Below are 7544 nucleotides of genomic sequence, written 5' to 3' on the forward strand. Positions count from 1 at the left end.
GGTAATTCATCAAAAACGGTAGGTGAATCAATTACCTATCGCTAAGCTGTAGGTACATGTCGGTATGTAAAGGCTTGGTAGGTATTCCGCAGTTACCTACTGATGCATTGGTAGGTAATTTTAGCTACCGATTAATACGAATTACCTACCGGATTTTCAGTAGGTGAATTACCTACTACCTTAATCAGTAGGTGATTTACCTACTAATTAAGCGGTAGGTATCTACCTACCGTGAAAGTGGTAGGTAATTAGCTACCGTTTTTCTAATTTACCTACCATTTATTAATGACTGAAAATCAGAACCATGCTACAATTACCTACCAATAAGCGGTAGGTAATATTCATTTCACGTATTTGCTTTATTGGCACATTCCAAATAAATATAAAATCTGTTAATAATAGTAATAATACTTATAATAATAGTAATAATAATTATAATAATAGTTTCATCCATATAAATATATATATATATATATATATATAATAGGTAGATAGATATAGATAATAAAGGTTAACAAAGTTAACTAACTTACAACCAAAACCATCAACTACTACATACCCAACTAATAAGGGGGTAATATTGCTTATATTTTAAATTCATGTAAAAACATAGCTTACAAAAACCATCGACAAAGTAGCATAGACTACTAATGTAAGTTGTCCAAAACGGAAGCTACTAAAGTAAGTTGTCCAAAATGTGACTTCTAGAACCCCGTTACTCTTGAATAATAATGGAACTAAGTAGCACAAGGAGCACCTCCACTTGATGGATCTTCGTTGTCAAGAGAATGAGTTGAATGCTTGGATTTACACAATTTTGAACCTTTCGAACTCTCTACAAGTTGTCTCTTCATGACTTCAATATATTCCATAAATTTTCTCATTTCTTCTTGGTTCTCTTGGTGAGATTTAATGCGCTCCCTCTCTACTGCTATACGTTCATGCTCAAGTTGTTCACACTTCTTCTCATACTCAGCTTGTTTGCGTTCAAGTTCAACCATCCGCTCATTGGCTTGTTGTTGAGATTGTTCAAGTTGTTGTTGAGATTGTTGTAATTGACTTGAAAGTTGAGAAAGAAGTGATGGTGTGTAAGCAGTAGTAGAAGAATTGTTTGTGCGGGAAGTAGACTTTTTGGACCACAAATCACCACTACATCCTAATCCAGGGACCAACCCTTTCTTTCTTCCACCTACCACCTCCAAGTAGACCTCATTTGGATCTTTGTTGATGCCTTTTTCTTTGTACTCAGCCACCTTCTTTTCATAATCATCCTACAATTGATCATAAAGTTACTAAGTTGCAACATATTAAGTAATAATTCTACAAAAATTTCGGCAAAGTCTCCTTTGTATATGGAACAAAACCAAATATGACAACCTGCATTATAAACGCATGACCACCCTCCAATCATCCAACACATGACAATAAGTCAACAACCAACATATAACACATGGATAACAATGTGAAGCAGCTAGTGGTAGTAGACCTTACCATGATTTTTCATCTTTGCTTATGAAGAAAATAATAATATATGGTTGCTTAAAGAAACTATATGAAGAAAATAATAATATATAACAATCGAAACATAGATCAGAAGCTATTTTCGTATATTAGTTAGTCAAACTATAAGAAGTTAGTATATACTTTATATTATATATGAAGCTATATCATACTACCAACTAATTTAACAAATAGATGCTAAGCTTAAGTTTCTTTGTAGCTGCTAGCCCCCTTTTCATAGATAGATACCTCTCTTAGTGACTTTAAAAAATTTATTATTATCTTAATTAGTTATTATACAACTGAAAGGGTATGATTTTTTTAAACAATGCAAGTGGAACACTCTGACATGAGTGTTGTCCGATCTGCTGCTTCACATTTTCTAAGCAAAGAAATCAAAAATTTTGTCCAACAACATAAAAGATAGATTGAATTTGTATTTACTTACCATGATTTTTTTTAGCTTAGCACTACAAGGTACTTTCCCAAGGTTGACGTCTGTCTTACTATGTGTTGTCAGATACACATCTGCAGCTAGTGGTAGTAGACCTTTCTGTTTCGCCTTAATAACAACAAAAGTAAGAAAGTGTCATTATAATTGATTTTAAACATACTAGCTTAATCATACTATAAGCCTAATACATATATATATATAAACTAACTTTGAAAGAGAAACTAACCAATCGTTCTGCAACTTCATGTGTAGAGATCGAGCCTTGGATGTGCCCAGGGTGAATCACTCCATTTTCCACTCCACTTAGTTTGTTTTTCTTCGCTTGTTCTGATCTCTTCTTGAATTCTGGATCTTCAAGCCTCTCCATTACTTGTTTATGTACATTCACCTGCATCCATGCAGGGCATACCCCACTACAAGAATGAATGGCAATTGCGTCCAACCTTAACGACCGTGCGGAAATCCGGTCGTAAAAAGGTAGCAATTACAACGAGTTTTGAAAGCCGTCGTAGATATTAAGGTTTTTTTGCGACGAGTCTTAAATTTGGTGGTAAATGGTTAAACCTGGTCGTAAAAAGTCCGATTTTGTGCGAAAAAACTTGAACGGGAGCTTTCCCAGTTTTTAAATACTTTTAACGTCCATATAGTTAGTAAGTACAACCGAACCAACGGTTGTAAAAGAGTATTAAATTAAAAAAATATTATTAGTTTGTTAATCCCCAAAAAGTCAAAAAAGCCCTAAGCTATTCCATTGCGGTTTCTTCGAGCTTCTTCACTCGCGAAGTCCTTCGTTCAACTTCATCCGAATTCCTCCAATTGGTGAATCGTTTGTTCAGATTATCTGGTAAGTTTCTCCATCCTTCATGCTATAAAGCCAAAATCAGATGTTTTCTTTTGTTTTTGTTCGCCGAAATTGACGGTCTTCATGTTTTTGTTGTTCTCCCATTGGCGAGAAGAGTGAGCGTTTCTTGGACTGGATTCAGGGCATCAGATTCAGGGGAATTAGGTATTATTCTTCGAGTTTCAAGGCATAATTTTGATATAATATTTTCATAATCTTGGCTGGTATTATGTTCGTTTAAGATTTTATTAGAATTTGGGTGGTATTATGTTCGTTTGGTTTTGTTAGAATTTCATTAAACAAACATAAAAACTGGAAGAACAATTGTCGAATTTGGCTGGTATTATGTTCATTTGTTTTGATTTTATTAGAATTTGATGTAAATTTCCTCGCCTTGCTTTTGAAGATTCTCCTTCCTTGTTACAAATGGTAGTACACTAGTACATGAGGGTGGAAGGGACGAATAGCACCAAAAATTCTTCCCACCCCTTTGCGGTACTACGCCTATTGTTACTTTGAAAGAGCTAACGATTTTGGGGGGAGACGAGACTTAAATCATATACTCTTCTTCTGTTACTGATTTTGATGAATCTGTTAAATCATCAAGAGTAATCAGCAGCTTCTGTTAAATGATTTCAGTCCTCTATCTGCTAAAAAGTCCTCCATGTGCATTTTCTAGGCAAAAGTATATACAAGGTCATTACCATTAAAACCATTTATTGACGCCTATCAGATAGGAGCTAGTTCTTTCTTTTACCAACCATTCTTCGATGTGTATGACAAGAAATAGTGTAATTTTTTATGCTTTGACTTGCAACGTTCAATTGTTTTGGTGGCATAGACTAAATATTATTGAAATCAAGGCAAAACTAAGTTTGCTCTTTCTAAGAACTTACCTTCCTCTGATGCAGCTAGAAAGTTTTTCATTGCTTGGATATTGGAATCTCGTTCTATGATTAAGAATGATTACCTATTTGGTGAGTTGTATCCATTGTTTTACTTGAACATTACTGCTGGTTTGCCTCAGGTTTACAATTTGATGCCTTCCTTTGAAACATATGGGAGAAAGGAAAGAGGAGGATTTGTATCGTAACTTCTCAAGAAAGGATCTCCAAGGCTTGTGCAAGAAATATGGTCTACCTGCTAAAAAGTCAAACTCTGAAATGGCAACATCCTTGATTTTATATCTCGAGGTATTTTGTTGATGTTACTATCATCTGTTAGCTATGAGGAAGAAGCCAGTATACATTCTGAAAGAGAGCTGTCTCATAGTCAAATTTTCCATTTTGGCTATAGGCTTCAGATTCTTTCAATTTTCATCTCTTTAATTGATTTGTTTCCATGGTGCCTGTTCATTTCAGTTGGTTCTGTGAATTATATATGCCACCATATCATTCAGTTTAACTGGACTTATGTGAAATTGCAGCACTGGTTTTTATGAGTTTATGACCTCCTTACCTTGGGTGTTCTTGTGGATTTTTCCTATGATTGCAATGGTGTATCTTTATGTTCCAGGTGACTACGCTTTCTAACCTTTAAAGAATTAAATGTCTCTGATTTGCTGCTGATGATATTAAAATGAATGAGTACATTAGGCTTCTTTTCATCTATTGAAATGAATAGAAGGCTGGATCTCTGCATTTTGGAACGAAATTAGGAGATATAATAACATGTTTTTCTGCTCTTCTTATAGCAATATTAGGCTGGTTACAACATGTTAGAAAAAATTACAACTTAATTAGGAATAGTTCCATCTAGTGCTACGGTTTGTTCCTTTTCTTGCTTGGTTTAAAAAATCATTAGTGGTCACTAATAATGTTTCAAGTAGGAGAGGGGTGATAATTATGGAAGCTGCTACATAATGTTCTCCTATAGTCCTATCTGATGGGTGATAATTATTTTGGAAGGAGAGGGTTGTGATTTAGTTTAGCAATCTGGACTGACATACTGATCTTAAGGCAGATTTAATAGTAGATGTTGTAAGATGAGGTAGATGTAATTGCATTCCTTTACAAGTATGGACGAGCCATCATCTTTTGCTGTGTTGTTAGAAACTAGACGAACTTGCGATCAGGGCTTTTCATATATCATGTTGGCAAAGTATTCAAATTGTCTTTGTTCTTGCTGTACACTACTGCAAGCAAGCACTGGCTTCGTTTTTAGTGGTCTATAGCTCTGTTCCTTTATGTTGTATACTTCCTCCATTTTTTTTAACTTGCAACATTTCACATTTTGGGAAGTTGTATATTACTTGTAACATTGCAATTTTCATTTAGGCTTATGGAGTAATCACTAGTTGGATAAAAGGTAGAGATGGATAACCCACAACTTGTTGCATGGTCTGAATCATTTGAATTTTCATAGTTTACACTAATTTTTTTTCTCATTGTTTTTTATACTTCTACTTTGTCTGTTTTGTGTTAAAAATTTATACATTTTAATTTTTAATTTGTTTCCTTTTGTTTAGGGGCTTAGTAGCGAGGCGACTCATGATTGGGTAAAACTAATAGTAACAATGACATGTGGAGGAGATCCTTACATGAAGCTTGAGTTGGAATGATATGGACTAACATTGTGGGTTATACATTTTCTACAATGTGGAAGAACAACAATAGTTATGGTTTTTTAGCTTGTAAACTTTTGACGATTCTCTAGACTTTTTTATCGTATTGAACCGTTAGCTAAGATTGTAGATACTTTTGTTATTGGTACTTGTGTTTGGACATCTATGTACTTAGAATTATGTTTTATCACGATATTCGGAGTGAGTGGTATATGGTTTACAGGTAAATATAATGAATGCAAAGCAAGAATGGTCACAAAATGTAACAATTTGGTCCGGCAAAAAACGAAACAAATGTGGTCGTAAAAAGGTGCTATAAAATCCATTTAATAAAAGAACACCGACAAGAATTATGGTCGTAAAATGTGTTGCAAGAAATGCATGAAAAAGAATTGCGACAAGAATTATGCTCGTTAGTGGTGTAATGAAATAGTTCCAAGAGTATAATTGCGAACTGGAAATTAGTCGTAGTTAGGTCAACAATGACTTTAAAAAATGAGATTTACGACAAGAAATTTTGGTCGTAAAAAGAATCATTTGAATTTTCAAAAACTGAATTGCGGCGGTAATCTCGTCGCAGATACACAACTTTTGCGACGAGTTTTTCACCTCGTCGTAAAAAATCAATGACGACGACTCGTCCAAACTGGTCGTAATGTTTTTTGCGACGGAGCCTTTTGCGACCGGGGACGACGGGACGGAAATCTCGTCGTAAAAGGCGTCTGCGACGAGAAACGCTTCATTAACAACAGGATTTCCCGTCGTTGATGAGCGTTATTCTTGTAGTGCCCCACCCTTTTTCCTTGGTTTTGAGGAAGTTAGCCAATAGTGCAACCCCTTCAGTCTTTTTGCCCCCTTTTGATCAATAGCTCTTCGAACTTCATCAACCAACTCTGAATGCCAAGTGAATTAGAGCTACAATATATGTAATTTCTTGATTAGTATAGAACAAAATTAAATAGAGTTAAACTAAAATATATGTGATTTTGGTATTACCTTGAATAGCCTAAACCATTGATCTTTGGTGTCTTTGTCAACTTCACTCCAATTCCTCCAAGGCTCTTTATAGTACGCTTGGATACAATTTGTAATTTCTCTTGTAACTTTGTTGTGCTCAAACCTTTTCAAAAATGGTCATGTCAATTTGTAAGTAACATGTATAAAAGAAAAAAAATATGTTAATATAAAAATATTACATATTACCACAATGAATTAGGATCTAACTCCAACTTTTCAGAGCTCGAATCCTCGCCACCGTTTTCCACTACAACATCATTGCTAACTTCTCCCAGAGATGATGTATGAGTGGAAGTTTGTTGCGTCGTGGATAGAATCATGTCTCCATCCCCACAACCTCGACCACCACTTCTACCCCTACATGCACCTGCACCTCTTCCTCGACCTGCATTAGGAGCCATCTAAAGCAGAATTCATACATAACCAAAGGTGTTAGAGTAATGCATCAAGTTCCTCTATGACAAAAACATATATCCACCACATAAAATTGAATGTATAAATTAAAGTTTCACAATGACAAAGAAACAATAAACAAGCAAACAACACTAAGTTCGGTAAACTACTATTACAGTTTCAAATTGCATCAAAGTCATCAAAATCTTCATCTTCCTCTTCATCATTAACATCATCCTGATCATCACCATCATCATCGTCATCATTGGTTTCATAACTCTGCTCACTATCTCTGTTCTCATCGGTGTGTACGTTTTGGGGGTATGACTTCATTATCATCTTCCTCTTGATCATCATAGTCCGGCACAACATCAGGAGCACATAAGGTTGGACGAACCTCAATAACTTCCTCTTGGTAAAAATCAAGGTCAAGTGGAGCATCTATGTCTGACCTTGCTTTAGTTTAAAAAATTGCCCACCATTGAACTCTATCTCTTTTCAAACTTGGATATGGTGCAAAATACACTTGATGCCTGATAAGATAGCACAAATGGGTCGTACTTTGGGTCCTTTCTAACATGATTCACCTCCACGAGTTTATATAGTGGATGAATGTTTGTACCATTCACAGAATCCATCCAATTCACTTAAACAACACAGTCTTGTATGCTTGAAGGTTACCCACGTACACTAATTCAATGACATCTTCCAAAATACCATAGTAATCTACCCCTTCATGGCTATGAACACAGACTCCATAATTCATCGTTGACTTG

General features: G+C 35.2%; 1 long non-coding RNA gene across 2 annotated transcripts; it reads left to right on the plus strand.

The window, feature by feature from the left end:
- The first annotated feature begins 2635 nt into the window (after positions 1 to 2635).
- On the plus strand, positions 2636 to 5431 carry LOC125494969 (uncharacterized). 2 transcript variants are annotated; one of them, XR_008968074.1, is made up of 5 exons: positions 2636 to 2798; positions 2911 to 2960; positions 3823 to 3988; positions 4222 to 4310; positions 5263 to 5431. It is a non-coding gene; the product is annotated as an uncharacterized LOC125494969 (long non-coding RNA). The 2 variants fall into 2 exon arrangements; XR_007271277.2 differs by lacking the exon at positions 4222 to 4310 and having other exon boundaries at positions 2638 to 2798.
- Positions 5432 to 7544: the final 2113 nt, after the last annotated feature.

The sequence above is a fragment of the Beta vulgaris genome, chromosome 2, assembly GCF_026745355.1.
Source record: "Beta vulgaris subsp. vulgaris cultivar EL10 chromosome 2, EL10.2, whole genome shotgun sequence".
Lineage (NCBI taxonomy): Eukaryota > Viridiplantae > Streptophyta > Magnoliopsida > Caryophyllales > Amaranthaceae > Beta > Beta vulgaris.